A 20,873-nucleotide genomic window follows, 5' to 3' on the forward strand; every position below is an offset into this window, starting at 1 on the left:
TATATGCACTATTATCTGAGTTGTGAACTATTTGTTTACAATTTTACAATTGAGCATGCAAATGTATGAGCCGTGTAAAAACTAATATAAATACAAATTCTGAAGTGGATACATGAATTATTAGCTGAGTTGTGAACTTTTTGTTTACAAATTTACAATTGAGTATGCAAATGTATTAGCCATGTAAAAACTAAAATAATTACAAATTCTGAAGTGGATATATGCACTATTATCTGAGTTGTGAACTTTTTGTTTACAATTTTACAATTGAGCATGCAAATGTATTAGCCGTGTAAAAACTAATATAAATACAAATTTTGAAGTGGATACAGGCATTATTAGCTGAGCTGTGAACTTTTTGTTTACAAATTTACAATTGAGTATGCAAATGTATTAGCCTTGTAAAAACTAATATAAATACAAATTCTGAAGTGGATTCAGGCATTATTAGCTGAGGTGTGAAATTTTTGTTTACAAATTTATACCTGAGTATGCAAATTTATTAACCTTGTAAAAACTAATATAAATAGTAATTCTGAAGTGGATACATGCATTATTAGCTGAGTTGTGAACTTTTTGTTTACAAATTTACAATTGAGTATGCAAATGTATTAGCCGTGTAAAAACTAATATAATTACAAATTCTGAAGTGGATACATGAATTATTAGCTGAGTTGTGAACTTTTTGTCTACAAATTTACAATTGAGTATGCAAATGTATTAGCCGTGTAAAAACTAATATAAATACAAATTCTAAAGTGGATACATGCATTATTAGCTGAGATGTGAACTTTTTGTTTGCAAATTTACAATTGAGTATGCAAATGTATAAGCCGTGTAAAAACTAATATAAGTACAAATTCTGAAGTGGATACAGGCATTATTAGCTGCGCTGTGAACTTTTTGTTTGCAAATTTACAATTGAGTATGCAAATGTATTAGCCGTGTAAAAACTAATATAAATACTAAATCTGAAGTGGATACAGGCATTATTAGCTGAGTTGTGAAATTTTTGTTTACAAATTTACAATTGATATGCAAATGTATTAGCCTTGTAAAAACTAATATAAATACAAATTCTAAAGTGGATACATGCATGATTAGCTGAGATGTGAACTTTTTGTTTACAAATTTACAATTGAGTATGCAAATGTATTAGCATTGTAAGAACTAATTTAAATATAAATTCTAAAGTGGATACATGCATTATTAGCTGAGCTGTGAACTTTTTGTTTACAAATTTACATATGAGTATGCAATTGTATTAGCCATGTAAAAAATAATATAAGTACAATTTATGCCGTGGATACATGTGAACTTTTTGTTTACAAATTTCATTATTAGCTGAGATGTGAACTTTTTGTTTACAATTTTTACAATTGAGTATGCAAATGTATTAGCCGTGTAAAAACTAATATAAATACAAATTCTAAAGTGGATATATGCATTATAATATAAGTACAAATTCTGCCGTGGATTCAGGCATTATTAGCTGAGATGTGAACTTTTTGTTTACAAATGTACAATTGAGTATGCAAATGTATTAGCCGTGTAAAAACTAATATAAATACAAATTCTAAAGTGGATACATGCCTTATTAGCTGAGATGTGAACTTTTTGTTTACAAATTTACAATTGAGTATGCAAATGTATTAACCTTGTAAAAACTAATTTAAATACTAATTCTGAAGTGGATACAGGCATTATTAGCTGAGTTGTGAACTTTTTGTTAATAAATTTACAATTGATTATGCAAATGTATTAGCCTTGTAAAGACTAATATAAGTACAAATTCTACCATGGATACATGCATTATTAGCTGAGTTGTGAACTTTTTGTTTACAAATTTACAATTGAGTATGCAAATGTATTAGCCTTGTAAAAACTAATATAAATACAAATTCTGAAGTGGATACAGGCATTATTAGCTGAGTTGTGAACTTTTTGTTTACAAATTTACAATTGAGTATGCAAATGTATTAACTTTGTAAAAACTATAAAAACTAATATAAATACTAATTCTGAAGTGGATACAGGCATTATTAGCTGAGTTGTGAACTTTTTGTTTATAAATTTACTATTGATTATGAAAATGTATTAGCCTTGTAAAAACTAATATAAATACAAATTCTGAAGTGGATACAGGCATTATTAGCTGAGTTGTGAACTTTTTGTTTACAAATTTACAATTGATTATGCAAATGTATTAGCCTTGTAAAGACTAATATAAGTACAAATTCTACCATGGATACATGCATTATTAGCTGAGTTGTGAACTTTTTGTTTACAAATTTACAATTGAGTATGCAAATGTATTAACCTTGTAAAAACTAATTTAAATACTAATTCTGAAGTGGATACAGGCATTATTAGCTGAGTTGTGAACTTTTTGTTTACAAATTTACAATTGAGTATGCAAATGTATTAGCCATGTAAAAAATAATATAAGTACAATTTATGCCGTGGATACATGCATTATTAGCTGAGTTGTGAACTTTTTGTTTACAAATTTCATTATTAGCTGAGATGTGAACTTTTTGTTTACAATTTTTACAATTGAGTATGCAAATGTATTAGCCGTGTTAAAACTAATATAAATACAAATTCAAAAGTGGATATATGCATTATAATATAAGTACAAATTCTGCCGTGGATTCAGGCATTATTAGCTGAGATGTGAACTTTTTGTTTACAAATTTACAATTGAGTATGCAAATGTATTAGCCGTGTAAAAACTAATATAAACACAAATTCTGAAGTGGGTACATCCATTATTAGCTGAGCTGTGAACTTTTTGTTTACAAATTTACAATTGAGTATGCAAATGTATTAACTTTGTAAAAACTATAAAAACTAATATAAATACTAATTCTGAAGTGGATACAGGCATTATTAGCTGAGTTGTGAACTTTTTGTTTATAAATTTACTATTGATTATGAAAATGTATTAGCCTTGTAAAAACTAATATAAATACAAATTCTGAAGTGGATACAGGCATTATTAGCTGAGTTGTGAACTTTTTGTTTACAAATTTACAATTGAGTATGCAAATGTATTAACTTTGTAAAAACTATAAAAACTAATATAAATACTAATTCTGAAGTGGATACAGGCATTATTAGCTGAGTTGTGAACTTTTTGTTTACAAATTTACAATTGAGTATGCAAATGTATTAACTTTGTAAAATCTATAAAAACTAATATAAATACTAATTCTGAAGTGGATACAGGCATTATTAGCTGAGTTGTGAACTTTTTGTTTATAAATTAACTATTGATTATGCAAATGTATTAGCATTGAAAGAACTAATTTAAATATAAATTCTAAAGTGGATACATGCATTATTAGCTGAGCTGTGAACTTTTTGTTTACAAATTTACAATTGAGTATGCAAATGTATTAGCCATGTAAAAACTAATATAAGTACAAATTCTACCATGGATACATGCATTATTAGCTGAGTTGTGAACTTTTTGTTTACAAATTTACAATTGACTATGCAAATGTATTAGCCTTGTAAAAGCTAATATAAATACAAATTCTGAAGTGGATACAGGCATTATTAGCTGACTTGTGAACTTTTTGTTTACAAATTTACAATTGAGTATGCAAATGTATTAACTTTGTAAAAACTATAAAAACTAATATAAATACTAATTCTGAAGTGGATACAGGCATTGTGAACTTTTTGTTTACAAATTTACAATTGAGTATGCAAATGTATTAACCTTGTAAAAACTAATTTAAATACTAATTCTGAAGTGGATACAGGCATTATTAGCTGAGTTGTGAACTTTTTGTTTACAAATTTACAATTGAGTATGCAAATGTATTAGCCATGTAAAAAATAATATAAGTACAATTTATGCCGTGGATACATGCATTATTAGCTGAGTTGTGAACTTTTTGTTTACAAATTTCATTATTAGCTGAGATGTGAACTTTTTGTTTACAATTTTTACAATTGAGTATGCAAATGTATTAGCCGTGTTAAAACTAATATAAATACAAATTCTAAAGTGGATATATGCATTATAATATAAGTACAAATTCTGCCGTGGATTCAGGCATTATTAGCTGAGATGTGAACTTTTTGTTTACAAATTTACAATTGAGTATGCAAATGTATTAGCCGTGTAAAAACTAATATAAACACAAATTCTGAAGTGGATACATGCATTATTAGCTGAGCTGTGAACTTTTTGTTTACAAATTTACAATTGAGTATGCAAATGTATTAACTTTGTAAAAACTATAAAAACTAATATAAATACTAATTCTGAAGTGGATACAGGCATTATTAGCTGAGTTGTGAACTTTTTGTTTATAAATTTACTATTGATTATGAAAATGTATTAGCCTTGTAAAAACTAATATAAATACAAATTCTGAAGTGGATACAGGCATTATTAGCTGAGTTGTGAACTTTTTGTTTACAAATTTACAATTGAGTATGCAAATGTATTAACTTTGTAAAAACTATAAAAACTAATATAAATACTAATTCTGAAGTGGATACAGGCATTATTAGCTGAGTTGTGAACTTTTTGTTTACAAATTTACAATTGAGTATGCAAATGTATTAACTTTGTAAAAACTATAAAAACTAATATAAATACTAATTCTGAAGTGGATACAGGCATTATTAGCTGAGTTGTGAACTTTTTGTTTATAAATTTACTATTTATTATGCAAATGTATTAGCATTGAAAGAACTAATTTAAATATAAATTCTAAAGTGGATACATGCATTATTAGCTGAGCTGTGAACTTTTTGTTTACAAATTTACAATTGAGTATGCAAATGTATTAGCCATGTAAAAACTAATATAAGTACAAATTCTACCATGGATACATGCATTATTAGCTGAGTTGTGAACTTTTTGTTTACAAATTTACAATTGAGTATGCAAATGTATTAGCCTTGTAAAAGCTAATATAAATACAAATTCTGAAGTGGATACAGGCATTATTAGCTGACTTGTGAACTTTTTGTTTACAAATTTACAATTGAGTATGCAAATGTATTAACTTTGTAAAAACTATAAAAACTAATATAAATACTAATTCTGAAGTGGATACAGGCATTATTAGCTGAGTTGTGAACTTTTTGTTTATAAATTTACTATTGATTATGAAAATGTATTAGCCTTGTAAAAACTAATATAAATACAAATTCTGAAGTGGATACAGGCATTATTAGCTGAGTTGTGAACTTTTTGTTTACAAATTTACAATTGAGTATGCAAATGTATTAACTTTGTAAAAACTATAAAAACTAATATAAATACTAATTCTGAAGTGGATACAGGCATTATTAGCTGAGTTGTGAACTTTTTGTTTATAAATTTACTATTGATTATGAAAATGTATTAGCCTTGTAGAAACTAATATAAATACAAATTCTGAAGTGGATACAGGCATTATTAGCTGAGCTGTGAACTTTTTGTCTACAAAAGTAGTTAAATAAGCCGAGTGACGGGACCTTTGATGTCGGTAAAAAGGGTAATAAAAATGCAATTAATGGATTAGCTGTCAAAATTAGAGTGGTTTAGATAATAAAAATGCACTTAGTTAGGGGGAGATATGAACCTGTCATAAGAGGGGGTAATAAAGATGGAATAAATTAGGGTCAGTGCATGTAAAAGGATACTTGAGATCAAGTGTTCAAGGGATTCCCACAGGGATATGGATACGAGTGCGAATGCAACGGAGCGATCCCGGTAGCGACCCCGGATCGATGCACGTGCACCGACGACCCCTCACTTAGAGGGTGAGGCAATTGAAAAAGGGCGCACCGGGGAGATCCTGCACCGACAGGAGTGATCCTGACCCACACGTGTACGTTCACCCACTTAAGGCAATTGAAAAAGGGCGCACGGCGGCGGTCCTGCTCCGCCCGGAGTGATCCTGAGCATCCCGTGTACGTTCACCCACGATCCTCATTTGAAAAAGGGACGGGGTGGAACCTCGTTTGAACAAGGGCGCCAGACGTGATCGTTCAGGCAACATCCTCACTTGATAAAGGGACGGGGTGTAAGTGAACAAGGGCGCCAGAGTCGAAACATGTTCCCACCCACGACTCAGGACTGTGATTTTCCCTGTGAGATACCTCACTTGAAAAAGGTCACTTGTTTTCCCACTGAAGGGCCGCTGGAAAGCGGATCAGAGCAGTCAAATTTTCCCACCCTCATCCCATCTACACTAGATCAAGTGCGTGCAACAACCTGCTCAATTAGCTCACCAAAGTAGGGATGGTGAAGGATGCACTTGTAACGGTTTCTCAACGAAGTTGGATCACACTCAAAAAAGGATGGAAAGGTTGGGAATGGACATCAAGTGTTTGTCCCACATTTTTTGTATTTGTTTGTTGATCTTTTTGTGGGTCTACGAAAAGACTAGTTGTGACTTAAGAATCACTTCTAGTTTGTGTCTCAACCGTCACCATCAACCGCCGCCGCAACCGCAACCAAAAAATTTCAAAGTGAAATAAAAAACAAGTGCAAAGTGTAAAAAAGTTTGTAAAATATAATTTACAAAATACACAAAAACGAAAAAAACCTTAAAAAAATTAATAACAAAAAACCAAACGTTTTTAAAAACAATCAAAAACAAACAAAACCAAAAACCTTGAAAAAATTAATAACAAAAAACCAAAAGTTTTTAAAAACAATCAAAAACGAACAAAACCAAAAATCTTAAAAAATTAATAACAAAAAACCAAAAGTTTTTAAAAACAAACAAATACAAAAATGTACGCCAACAACAACAACATCGTCAACAACAACATGAATCCAATTTATTGCAACTCCTGCCAGCGGTACCTACCCCTATCCACTCAATGGCACAACCATGTGCGGACGGAGCAGCACAAATATTTTGCTACCCGACCCCTGGATGGGAGTGTAAAGCAAATCGTCGATGGATACAAGGGACGCATCCTTCAGTATATGTTCATAAATGAGGGAGCAGCTCTTAGGATTCCTGTTGAATTCCTAAATGAAGCGGGCCAAGCGCTGCTCCCTCATATCGAAAGAGTGCTATCGTTCCACACAGCTTCAAAAATAAATTTTGAACTGTTTGCAGAATACATGTTAATTAAAGAACATGAAACACAAGTGGAAATGAAATCGTTTCAGAGTAAGATGACTCTGCTTACGATTGGCTCAAATTTATCCGATTTATATAATTCCCACACTGAAGCCATTATTACGAAAATGGGTGAGTTCCAAGAGAAGGACAGTGGATGGACCCTAACACGCATAGTTAGGGTCGAGTTGAACATGATGCAATGTGTTCCTCTCAAGGGATCTGAGTATTTCGATCTCCCTCCCTCTCTTAAAAAACGCAGAGCATGCATCAATGTGCAGAACAGGGATGTTTTCTGCTTCAAGTGGGCAATAGTCTCAGCACTTAACCCCTTAAAAGAGAAAGGAGAAAGGTGCAATGCCTATGGTGTGGATATTAAATCACCAATTATCCACACCAATAATATAAAAATTGATTTTACTGGATTGACGTTCCCGATGAAAATAAAGAGCATTGACAATTTCGTGCTTCAAAACCCTCACATAAGTGTAAATGTGTTTGGGTATGATGAGGAGAAGGACAACGTATACGGTCCACTATATTCAAATGGAATGGAAAAGGAGAATCATGTTAATATGCTTTTCCTCGATGGACCAACCCCCGATAATTATGGCCATTACATGTGGATTAAAAATATGTCCGGGTAAGAAAAAACATAAATAAATCAAAAAAATATATGAAATAAATACATTTTTATGACAATCCACTCATACATATACATACATTTTTGTTTTACAGACTTCTATCATCACAATTGGGAAAAAGCGGTGATAAGCGTTGGTTCTGCAACAAGTGCCTCTCATACTCAACAAATGAGGCCAGAGCTCAGCGCCATGCAGAAAGATGCACCAACATTGTGAGCGAAGCACCCAAGGAAGGAGATGTCATCAAATTCGACCATATTAACCGCCAGCTGGAGGTACCCTTTGCTGTGTACGCCGACTTCGAGTGTATACTCGAGCCCACAACGATAGATGTAAGTGAGAAGACGCAAATAGTAAATAAGCATATTCCGATTGCCTTCGGGTATTATATTAAGTGTTCATTTGACCCTACCTTAGATAAATATGTTTCAAAGACAGGATCAAATGTCGGGCGCACTTTTGTAGATAGTTTAACGTCTGATTTGCCTGCTATTTACGAGAAGTACATGAATTATATAGTCCCCCTTCAAATGAGTGCACAGGATGCTTATGATTTTGATGAGGCCCTTAACTGCCACATATGTAAGGGAGTTTTAGGAAATGATAGAGTGAGAGATCACTGTCATTTTACAGGTCAATTTCGAGGGGCTGCACATAGCGAGTGTAACCTTAAGTATAAGACAGGAGATTTCATACCTGTTTTCTTTCACAATATGTCTAAATACGATGCTCATTTATTTGTGAAAGAACTCGGGGAGATTGAGGGTGAAATTAAAATAATTCCCTTGAATAAGGAGGTATATATTTCAATTTCAAAATATATTCCTATAGGAAAAAATAAATTAGAAATTAGATTTTTAGATACCATTCGTTTCATGCCCTCTAGCCTAGACAACCTTGCAGGAACTTTAAATGAAGGGGATTTCAAAGTTCTTCGAAATCAATTTCCAAATAGTACTGATTTTAGTTTGCTTCGTAGGAAAGGTGTATTTCCCTATGAATATTTAGATTCTGAGCGCAAGCTGATGGAAACTTGTCTCCCACCAAGGAGTGCATTTTTCAGCAAATTAACAGACTCAGAATGTTCTGAAGCTGATTATCTCCATGCAGTTCAGGTTTGGTCCCACTTCAAGTGTAAAACACTTAGAGATTATTTAGAGCTATATTTGAAGACAGACGTTTTGTTGCTGACAGATGTCTTTCAGAATTTTAGGGCTATCTGTAAAGGTATCTACGATCTCGATCCTGCCCATTATTATACAACTCCGGGCTTCTCATGGGATGCGATGTTGAAGACTACCAAAATATCCCTCGAGTTAATATCGGATATAGACATGATTTCATTTATTCAAAGTGGAATTCGGGGGGGTTTAGTTCAAAGTAGTCATCGATATACAAAAGCGAACCACAAATACCTCAAAGATTTCGATCCAACTAAGGAATCGGAATATTTGATGTATGTGGACGCGAACAATTTATATGGATGGGCAATGTCTGAACCACTCCCCTATGGCGATTTTAAATGGATGGAACCTTCAGAAATAGAATCATTTAATATTAATTCTATTTCTGAAAGTAGTGAGTATGGATACATTCTAGAGGTCGACTTGAAGTACCCATATGCACTTCACGACCAACACAATGACCTGCCTTTCTGTCCCGCAAATAGACGTCCTTCAAAAAAATCCAAGACTGCAAAGTTAATAGCGGATCTTTGCGATAAAAATAAATACATTATGCACTACAGAACTTTGCAGCAATGCTTACTTAATGGATTGAAACTTGAAAAGATTCACAATATCCTTCGATTCAAGCAAAAACCCTGGCTTAAAGAATATATTGACATTAACACTGCACACAGGACTAGGGCTAAAAGTAACTTCGAAAAAGACTTGTATAAGCTTTTAAACAACAGCGTCTATGGTAAAACAATGGAAAACAGCTTAAAGCGCAAAGATATTCGGATAGTGACAGAATGGGAAGCTCCACCTGTGGGTCCAAAAGGTGGGCGTCCGAGATTATGTGCTAGGGACCTAATAGCTAAATCAAATTTTCACAGTGCAACTAAGTTTAGTGAAAACATGTACGCAATTCAAATGAATAGGTTGCGTAACGTTTGTGATAAGCCAACATATCTAGGTTTTGTAGTGTTGGAGTTATCCAAATGGAAAATGTACGATTTTCACTACTCTTATATGAAACCAAAATTTCAAGATGCACTGAAATTAAACTATATGGATACAGATTCATTTATCTATTCCATAAAGACAGAGGATTTATATAAGGACATTCGAGATGATATTCAATTAAAATTTGATACATCTGAATACCCTGATGAATTGGCTAGGCAATATGGTTTTCCGCAGTGTAACAAGAAGCGCTTAGGGTACTTTAAGGATGAGCTGCATGGCAGGCCAATGACAGAGTTTGTGGGTCTAAGGTCTAAGATGTACGCCTATACAGCGTCAAGTGCAGGTAGCGAGCCCGAAAAATGTGTCAAAAAAAATAAGGGCGTGAAGCGAAGTGCCTTGGAGAAAATTACATTCGAGAAATATAAAAATTGTTTGTTCACAGGACAACAAGAAAGTGATAGCATGTATTTGTTTCGGTCTAGGGGGCATGAAATTAATACATACAAAATTACAAAAATTACATTAGATAATAAGGATGACAAGAGGCTAATATGTGAAGACGGAATTGCCACAAAAGCGATAGGACACTATTCGACAAGAGAAGGGGAACTTATGGGGTGTATCTCAACTCTAGCAGACAAAGCACGGGGGTTAAATAATGAAACTCTTGCGATAATGAGTGAAAGAAGGAGAGCAGACTTAAAAAGAAAGTTGGAGGAAACAAACAGTGCGCTCGACGAATATGAACGAGATTTAATTTGGCATTATATTAAAATAGCTAAACTAGAAAATCCAGAATTTGTGATATAAAATATAAATTCAAATTTGTAAATAAAACATTGTATTTAAGTTTTAAACTAAAATAATTTATTCAAAATGTTTAGATCTAAGATTAAAATATAATGTATAATGTAAAGTTAAAATTAAAAATAAATAAAAATTAAAAAAAAAAATAAAAAAATAAAAATAAAATGTGTTGTATGTGTATGTTTATTTCATTACAAAATTTCAGATGTATTTATCCAGCTGTCGTCACTTTTCGGGAAGCCCAACCAACGTACGAGTGCTCTTTTGCCTTGTCTTTTAAGTACCTTTTCAACTAGATATGTGTTGGGAAATCGGGTTTTTTTCAGCTCTTCCTTATAGAATCCGCCTTTTACGGGATTTCCATTCAAGTCCTTTAATAGGTATGTTACCGGATAAGTGTTTTGAATTTTGTATATTGTAAAAATTTCAACATTCCAATTCGGAGTAAATCCTTTTTCAAAAACTCCCTTATATTTCGAAATTCGAACATTGTCACCAATTTTCAGTTTGCTACCTGCAAACATTTTGATATTATTGTACACCGTTTGCAAGATATGCCTCTCATTCTCGGCGTTTACTTCTACGGGAGCCATTTTTATAGTCCTGTGTACTTTATTGTTGTAAAAGTTAATTAAGGCTTGATACATATCGATCCATTTATAGGTCCCATTGTAAGAAAACTCCTTCCACATTAGTTCTTTTAATGTCCTGTTGAATCGTTCCACAATGGAAGCCTTTAGAGTACTAAATGTCGAATAATGATTTATTTCATAACGATTCATCAACGACTTAAATTGTATGTTAAAAAACTCTTTCCCGTCATCTGTTTGTAGATGCTTAGGTACTCCATACCCAGAGTTGAAAATTTTTTCCATTGCTTCAGAAACATGTGAAGCAGTCTTAGACTTAAGTGCTTCGCCAAAGGCGAACTTTGAGAAGGTGTCAATAACTGTAAGAAGGTAGCGATATCCCTTATTCGTGGGAGAGTACTTTTGCATATCCACCAAGTCAGCCTGCCATAACCAATTTATTCCCTTTGTAATAACTCTCCGACGTAGAAAATGTTTTCGTGCAGGAGCATGTAATTCATTAATAATACCCCGTCTACTCATTTTCACACAAGTTACTTAGAATATCCTTTTTTTTCAATAATACTTGAAATAATAACCTCAAGTCTGTCTAAACGATCCTCAATATCGGTGGCCCTCACATCAGGAATACTATTAATTAACTCCTCTTGATGTGACATTAGCGATGCTCTTATATCGAGTATAGCCTTGTCAACATATTCTTTAATGACTAAGTCCGAATTCTCTTTTGGAAAGTCTCCATTTTTTAAGCGCCTTCGCTGAATATTAAAGTTTCCATCCGTATCTATGAAGAGTCCTGTCCCAGTTTTTTCATATCGTTTTAAATTAGTGTTCTGCTTGTCATGTAAAAAACGTCCAAACTTGTCAACGGACATTATGATTATAATCTTATTTGTAAATGTTTCATAATTATATACTTAATTAGAATATAATTTTAGCCTCTCTTAGTTCCTCAATTATCGATGTAATCTCATTATTGTGGTTTTGATTGCCTGCTGATTCCGATGCTATTAAGAGCTGAAGTCGTTCCACTAATTCGTTTGGGTCGTCCCAGTATATGAACTTAGGCTTATTCATCTCAAGTGTCATGAAACCAGACCCACTTATTATTTCTTTTTTCCCTTTGGGTGTAGATTCGGCGACGGGTACCTTAGCTAAAAGTGGTTTAATAATTTTCGAATATTTCAATGCTCTCGTTCCTTTCACTTGTCCATTTGGTTGAAAATTTCTTCGATACACATTTGTTTTTATTAATATTTCTCGATATATTTCCAGGTCATCTGCACTATAATTATTTGGGAGGTGGTGACATATTAGAGAATATAATCCGCTTGTGAGTCGCCAGTTTTGACCATCATCAAATTCAATTATATTGTTGGTTACATTTATTTTGTTATTTCCCAACATTAATTGCCCAGCTTCATTTTTGTATGGTCCATATGTCTTATCCAAAATTCGTTCTCGTGCCAGTTCACTAACATTAAAATTTTTCGGGCTCTCTTCAAACAGAGGTTGAGTTGCTATCAATGGAGATGAATTGGGGGAGGATTGCCTTGATAATACACTTGGTGCGTGGGGAGACGTTTGGCTTGATATTGCTGGTGATTTATTTAAGTGGTGATCGGGTGGTGAGAATGAAAAATCATCGTCTATAGCGGGTTGGGAGTAAAATTGATCATCATCATCATCATCATCTCTATTATCATTGCGAGTATCATAATCATCTTCTTCAGCACTTTTCAACCTCCAATCCGATAGATTGTATTCATCATCTTCTTCAGCATTTGAATTTTTGTTAGGCGCAGTATAAAATGTAAGTTTCCTCTTTTTCATATGCGGAGTTTTATTTTCAATCTCCATCTTAGTTTTATCATATTGGTTCTCTTTGTGTTTATTGTACTCAATTTTTTTGGTATTATTAACAAGTTCATTTAGCGGTTCAGTTATCGGCTTAAATGTTTCTTCTAAACCCATAGTATTCTGACTTTTAAATTGTTTTAGCTCAAAAAAATTTTTTTTTAAAGCATTTCGAGTTTTATTCAATTGTGATAAAATATTTTGGTTCATTGTGATGAAATTTTAGAATGTTTCAATCGAAAGAACAATACTGGTTATATCTGTCTCGGAGTCCGGTATGCACTGAGAAATAATTAATAAATCATGATCATATATACCTAATCTGATAAACCGACCTGATAATCAGACCTGATAATCAGACCTGATCTGTTTACCAGGTCTGATAAACCGTATCAGGTCTGATAAACCGACCTGATAATCAGACCTGATCTGTTTACCAGGTCTGATAAACCGTATCAGGTCTGATAAACCGACCTGATAATCAGACCTGATCTGTTTACCAGGTCTGATAAACCGTATCAGGTCTGATAAACCGACCTGATAATCAGACCTGATCTGTTTACCAGGTCTGATAAACCGTATCAGGTCTGATAAACCGACCTGATAATCAGACCTGATCTGTTTACCAGGTCTGATAAACCGTATCAGGTCTGATAAACCGACCTGATAATCAGACCTGATCTGTTTACCAGGTCTGATAAACCGTATCAGGTCTGATAAACCGACCTGATAATCACACCTGATCTGTTTACCAGGTCTGTTTTCATTTTTTAACTGAAATATAAAGGCTGAAAAATAAATTTCCCAAGTCCCCTTTCCCAAATAAAAATTTGTAATATTTTTTATATATATATAAAAAATTTTTTTTTATTTATTTTTGTTTTCATTTTTTAACTGAAATATAAAGGCTGAAAAATAAATTTCCCAAGTCCCTTTTCCCAATAAAAAATTTGTAATTTTTTTTTAATTTTAATTTTTTTTTTTTTATTATTTATTGAAATTTGTACTTAAATCTATTATAACGTTCCCATCCTTCAGCTTTTGGAGAGAATACGACCCTGAAGAAATGTTTTGGATTACCTCATCACTAAGGCGCGAGAACCTCTCCGGGAGGAATACATTCCTTGTATCCAGTTCCACCATAATATTGGTGCCGTACCTTCCCGTCACCCGCCTGGCCGAATAAATATGAAACGGTATATTCATCGGCAGCTTGTGAAAGGTAAACTTCCTTTTCACTCTGCAGGCGTTGAAGGCCTGCATCTGAGGGTCTTCCTCAATATCCCTCAAAAGGGCATCGATGTCCTCCTGCGTGACCCCAGTGGGGAGGTTGGAGGCGGTTGAGTTGGAGCTGGTGGAGCTGGTAGAGCTGGTGGAGCTGGATGCGTTGTTGGAGTCGGTGGAGCTGGCGGAGCTGGTAGAGCTGGTGGAGCTGGTAGAGCTGGTGGTGGTGGTGGTGAACTGGTTCATGATGCTGCTGTTGCTGCTACTGTTGTTGCTGCTGATGCTGGTGGCTGAATGATATTTTTCCTAGACGAGGTCCCTGAATTTATACCCGCCAAGGAGCATATTTCTCCTCCCACTGCTATCCACTTGTACTATGGTATTCGGTCTCAAGGGATAGAACGTCTAGCTTTGTAAAAGGTCAAAGTGTCCACTTCATGTGAAGTGGTTACGAAGGGTATGGGAAGAATTACAGTCTAGCAAAAATTTAAGGCATAAATGTCCACAGTTAAAAGTACCAAATTTTTGGAAACGCTGATAATTATATCTTATTTTTTCCCCTAAATATCTAATTATTTCTAAAGGCGGCTGCAAGTTACCAAAACTGTCAAAGTAGTACGAGTCTGATCCTTTCTTATAATACGCCACCCAATGCGTTCCTTCTGATGATGAGTCTGCTAAATTTATTATTCCACACTCGGAATAATGTGGTACTTTGGGTATCTCATCTCTCATATAAACCCCCCGAAAATGTGGAATATTTTTAAAGGCAAACTTCAATATATCAAAATTGGAAAGTGCTCTCTTGGGTAGCTCATTTAATAGTTTTTTTGTTTATTATTATTTTTTGAAAATGATATGCCATAGCCTTTCTTGTATGGTTGCAGGTACAAGCCTTTACCCAACGATACAGATTCCATTTTTCTGTTATGTCTCTGGTTTTCCTCAAGTTGTGCCTTTGCCATCTTTGCATTGTTAATTGATTTTACAATTGCAGCGCTACCTGACGCTAAACTACCCACAGCGCTAAGGGCTGTTAAAATAGGTACCAATGGTAAAAAACCACCAACTTTTGGAACTGCTATTACCCGTGGAATTACAACATTTTTCTTACATCCCATTGATTTCGATACTGCACTGCGTGCCACTTTAACAGCATTCAATATGTCAAGTGGCTTATGCTTTCGCAATTCGGTGGTTGCCTTTTTGATGATTGATGCAAGAGATTTTTTCACCACTTTCTTTTTCTGTTGCTTTGCTCCCATACCAAATTTCTTTTTTAGCTTCATCATGTTTGTAACAAAATATGATGCAGCCCTCTCACTAATGCTGCTATCCGCTGCTTTTACTCGATCCCAAGCCCTATCAATTAAAATCGAGTCTGCTTTATGACGTTCCCCCAAATCCTTTGTATTTGAATATGCTATATCGTGTTCCCTACAAGCTTCGTCTAAGCCGTTGATCCCCCGATCACCGCGAGCTAATCGTTTCTCTAGCTTCGTACCAGGTCCACAGTAATTATACCCAGGTATATGAGCCTCAAAGGGAAGAGTGTTTATTAAATTATTTATGAGACCTGTACCCTGTTTGACATTTGATTTATGACTGGTAATATTATAAAAATGTTTACCCATTTTATATCAACCTCAATTAACGACTGGTTGTCTTTGAATGAAGTACATATCTCTAAAACATGCGTTTATTAAGACAAAATAAAAAAATCATAGTAAAAAACATTGAAAGTGGTGGTGATGGGGAGAGTAAACATCGGCGTCACAGTTCACTGCTCCCAAACACGATCAGAGCTTTGGTGGTAGGTCCCTCCAATTGCGGAAAAACTAATGTGATGATTGCCTTAATCGAGGACCCAAACGGCCTGAAATTCGAAAATATATACGTGTATTCAAAGAGTTTATATCAACCGAAATATGAGTATTTGGAAAAACTTGTAAAACCAATACGAGGAATGGGATATTATACATTTTCAGCGAATGACAGTGTTTTGTCACCAGAGGAAGCTAAAAACAATTCCATCATGGTGTTTGATGACGTAGCGTGTGAAAAGCAAACTGCTATTCGCAATTATTTTTGTATGGGGCGACATAGAAATATTGATTCATTCTATTTATGTCAAACGTATACACATATTCCAAAACATTTAATACGAGATAATGCAAATTTTATTATAATGTTTAAGCAGGACGATATGAACCTTCGTCACATATATCGAGATCATGTTCATTCTGATATGAATTTTGAAACATTCATGGAAATTTCACGAAAGTGTTGGGTCGATAAATTTGGATTTCTTGTAATCTCTAAAGACGATGATATGAAAGCTGGACGATATAGAAAAGGATTCGATCAATTTATTATACTTGAATAAATAATAATGATAATATAAATATAATAATATTATTGTGAATAAAGTCAGTTCAGACTCAAGCATCATAATGACTACATCATTGACAATAGCTCTAAATGGGAATACATCTGTACTTAGCGAGAATTTTTTCCCACAAATTGAGCTAAAACGTAATTATGAATGTGCTCTAATTGATTTTTATACATTCAATTCTATACCGAATGTTGATAAGGGGAACAACTTATTTCATATTGGGAACAAAGTCATTGAAATACCAATTGGCTCATATGAGTTTGATGATATTTCAAAATATATTATTAATAAGCTCAAGGAGTATGAGCTTCAAGACAGTATAAAAATAGAGTGTAATATCAACACTTTACAAGTTCAAGTTATTACTAAAAATGAGACCGTATATTTTAATCATGAACGATCAATTGGTCGTTTATTCGGATTTAATAAACGAAAATTAAGACCACATGAGAAAGAAGTTTACATCTCGGATAATCCCGTCAATATTTTAAAAATAAATTCTGTTAGATTGGAATGCAACATTATAAGCGGGTCATATGTAGGGAATAAACCAAATCATGTGCTTCATGAATTTGGAATCAATGTCCCCCCTGGATATAAAATGAACATAACACCACGAAATTTGATTTATTTGCCTGTGAACACCAGAGAAATAAGCACACTAGAAATACGGATAACTGATCAGGACGGAGATTTAGTTAATTTGCGTGGGGAAACTGTATCAATCCGTCTCCACTTACGACCGACAGAATGATTATTTACAATAAAAGGGGTACTCATCGATCCTTTGATAACATTATCAAATCTAAAGCTGAAGTGAAAGCACCATCATCTTCACATCAACGCCCGGCCCTCACATTAAAAAATAAATTGATTTTGAAATCGTTGGGATTTAATATTAAATAAAGTTTATCAACTAATATTCAAATGAATGAGATCTTTTATGTCCAGGAAAAGCCTGCTAACGATGAATCTATTATTAAAAAAGAGTTTCATTCATATTATCCATATCAGCAGAACTTCAAAGCAAATGATGAAGTACGGATCAGTTTGCAAAACCAAGATTTGTATGTCCTTCCATGTGAAAGTTTTCTCCATTTTGAAGGAACGCTTAGCAAAATTATTGACTCAAATACAGGAAAGACTAGTACAAATGGCGTTAGCGGTTTGCTCAAAAATAATTGCATGGCCTATTTTCTGGATGAAATAAGATATGAGTTGAATGGGTGTGAATTGGATAGGACGCGTTTTACTGGAATAACAACGACTATTAAGAACTTTCTCTCAGTCGGCCAACAGGAAGGAGCGGCTTATCGCAATGCGGGGTGGAGTGGCGGGGACAATATCCCTTCTGGAGGACATTTCAGTTTTTCTGTACCTTTAAAAATGTTGATGGGGTTCGCTGAAGACTATAAGAAAGTCGTCTTAAACTGTAAACATGAGCTCGTTCTGTTACTTACGAAAAACCCTGATGATATGTTTGTGAAAAATGTTGATGGAAAAATCCATAACATTGCTATAAATAGTATAAGTTGGAAGATCCCCCACATCGTTCCAAGTGACAGTGCTAAAATTAAAATGTTTAATGTAGTAAAGAGTGGAGCTAGCCTCCCACTCGCATTCCGGAGTTGGGATTGTTATATAAATCCGACATTGGTTCAGGGAACACATCATATATGGAATGTCAAGATGTCTGCAAACAGAGAACGTCCACGTTTTGCTGTTATTGCATTTACATTGAATGGAGAACTAATTACAAACAATTTGAGAAATGCAAAGGTATATCTTAATTCTGAAGTATATCCCTATGAGGATTTGAATGTTAAATATAATGAGAATCGGTTTGCTGTCTTGTATGACATGTATACAAAATTTCAAGAGAGCTATTACAATCGAGAACCCCGAGCTCTTTTATCTCCGATGGAATTCATGTCGAAGGCTCCTATTGTGGTTGTTGATCTCTCATACCAGAACGAGAGTGTCAAATCAGGAGCGACTGATATAAAAATTTCCACTGAGCTAACTGTTGCGAGTGAGATAAATACAAAGGCATATTGCCTTCTCATCCATGATCGACTAGTTGAATACTCGCCACTAACTGGATTGGTTCAACGTATCGTCTAACAATTTGGAAAGGATTACTTCATTTAAATTTTTGAATTAATTGCAAGTAGACGTACACGGATCCATCAAAATGCTAGCACTAAAAAACAAAGACATCATCTCAACCAGTAATAGCATTCAACAACTTGTAATAAAAATAAATAATTTCATGAAAATGTTTAAACATCAAATTTTCACCGAACATGAGCAATATCTGGAGGAGTCGCTCAAATATTTTTATAAAAGGATGGCTGATACACCGCTGGTTTCTAATATTCATGGACAACATTTCACATCTTGTTGTTGGGCACACGATAATGTCGAGGATGGAGTTGATACATGTGCTTGCCATTTCTTTACTGTACGCTCACAAAAATCATTAAAAATTATGAAAATGTATGTCAATTTGGAACATCGCTTTTGATTATTATACTTGAAAAATAAAATTATATTTAAAAAAAAAAAAAATAAATAAATAGATAGTATTTTTTTAATGGTGGAAATGGGATACGGGATATTTCTTTTGCAGCCTTTACTTTTCAGATTGACTGTGGATTTGAGTTTGGGTGGATGGGGTGTTTCACATTGCACCGACTGTTGAGAAACCATTACAAGTGCATCCTTCACCATCCCTACTTTGGTGAGCTAATTGAGCAGGTTGTTGCACGCACTTGATCTAGTGTAGGTGGGTTGAGGGTGGGAAAATTTGACTGCTCTGATCCTCTTTCCAGCGGCCTTCAGTGGGAAAACAAGTGACCTTTATCAAGTGAGGTATCTCACAGGGAAAAATCACAGTCCTGAGTCATGGGTGGGAACATGTTTCGACTCTGGCGCCCTTGTTCACTTACACCCCGTCCCTTTTTCAAGCGATGGATGTTGCCTGAACGTTCACGTCTGGCGCCCTTCTTCACTTACACCCTGTCCCTTTTTCAAACGAGGATCGTGGGTGAACGTACACGGGATGCTCAGGATCACTCCGGGCGGAGCAGGACCGCCGCCGTGCGCCCTTTTTCAATTGCCTTATCCGGGCGGAGCAGGACCGCCGCCGTGCAACGTGGGTGAACGTACACGTGTGGGTCAGGATCACTCCTGTCGGTGCAGGATCTCCCCGGTGCGCCCTTTTTCAATTGCCTCACCCTCTAAGTGAGGGGTCGTCGGTGCACGTGCATCGATCCGGGGTCGCTACCGGGATCGCTCCGTTGCATTCGCACTCGTATCCATATCCCTGTGGGAACCCCTTGAACACTTGATCTCAAGTGTCCTTTTACATGCATTGACCCTAATTTATTCCATCTTTATTACCCCCTCTTATGACAGGTTCATATCTCCCCCTAACTAAGTGCATTTTTATTATCTAAACCACTCTAATTTTGACAGCTAATCCATTAATTGCATTTTTATTACCCTTTTTACCGACATCAAAGGTCCCGAAACCCGGGTTATTCAACTACTTACAAATTTACAATTAAGTATGCAAATGTATTAGCATTGAAAGAACTAATTTAAATATAAATTCTAAAGTGGATACATGCATTATTAGCTGAGCTGTGAACTTTTTGTTTACCAATTTACAATTGAGTATGCAAATGTATTAGCCATGTAAAAACTAATATAAGTACAAATTCTACCATGGATACATGCATTATTAGCTGAGTTGTGAACTTTTTGTTTACAAATTTACAATTGAGTATGCAAATGTATTAGCCTTGTAAAAACTAATATAAATACAAATTCTGAAGTGGATACAGGCATTATTAGCTGAGTTGTGAACTTTTTGTTTACAAATTTACAATTGAGTATGCAAATGTATTAACTTTGTAAAAACTATAAAAACTAATATAAATACTAATTCTGAAGTGGATACAGGCATTATTAGCTGAGTTGTGAACTTTTTGTTTATAAATTTACTATTGATTATGAAAATGTATTAGCCTTGTAAAAACTAATATAAATACAAATTCTGAAGTGGATACAGGCATTATTAGCTGAGTTGTGAACTTTTTGTTTATAAATTTACAATTGATTAT

The 20,873-nt window shown here is 34.3% G+C and overlaps 1 long non-coding RNA gene across 1 annotated transcript; it reads right to left on the reverse strand.

The window, feature by feature from the left end:
- Positions 1-17,521: 17,521 nt before the first annotated feature.
- On the reverse strand, positions 17,522-18,545 carry LOC138929580 (uncharacterized). Its single transcript, XR_011445829.1, has 3 exons — positions 18,204-18,545; positions 17,997-18,152; positions 17,522-17,940 (listed from the first exon to the last, which is right to left on the reverse strand). It is a non-coding gene; the product is annotated as an uncharacterized lncRNA (long non-coding RNA).
- Between the last annotated feature and the right edge of the window lie 2,328 nt (positions 18,546-20,873).

This window comes from Drosophila kikkawai, unplaced genomic scaffold (assembly GCF_030179895.1).
Source record: "Drosophila kikkawai strain 14028-0561.14 unplaced genomic scaffold, DkikHiC1v2 scaffold_54, whole genome shotgun sequence".
Taxonomy (NCBI): Eukaryota; Metazoa; Arthropoda; class Insecta; order Diptera; family Drosophilidae; genus Drosophila; species Drosophila kikkawai.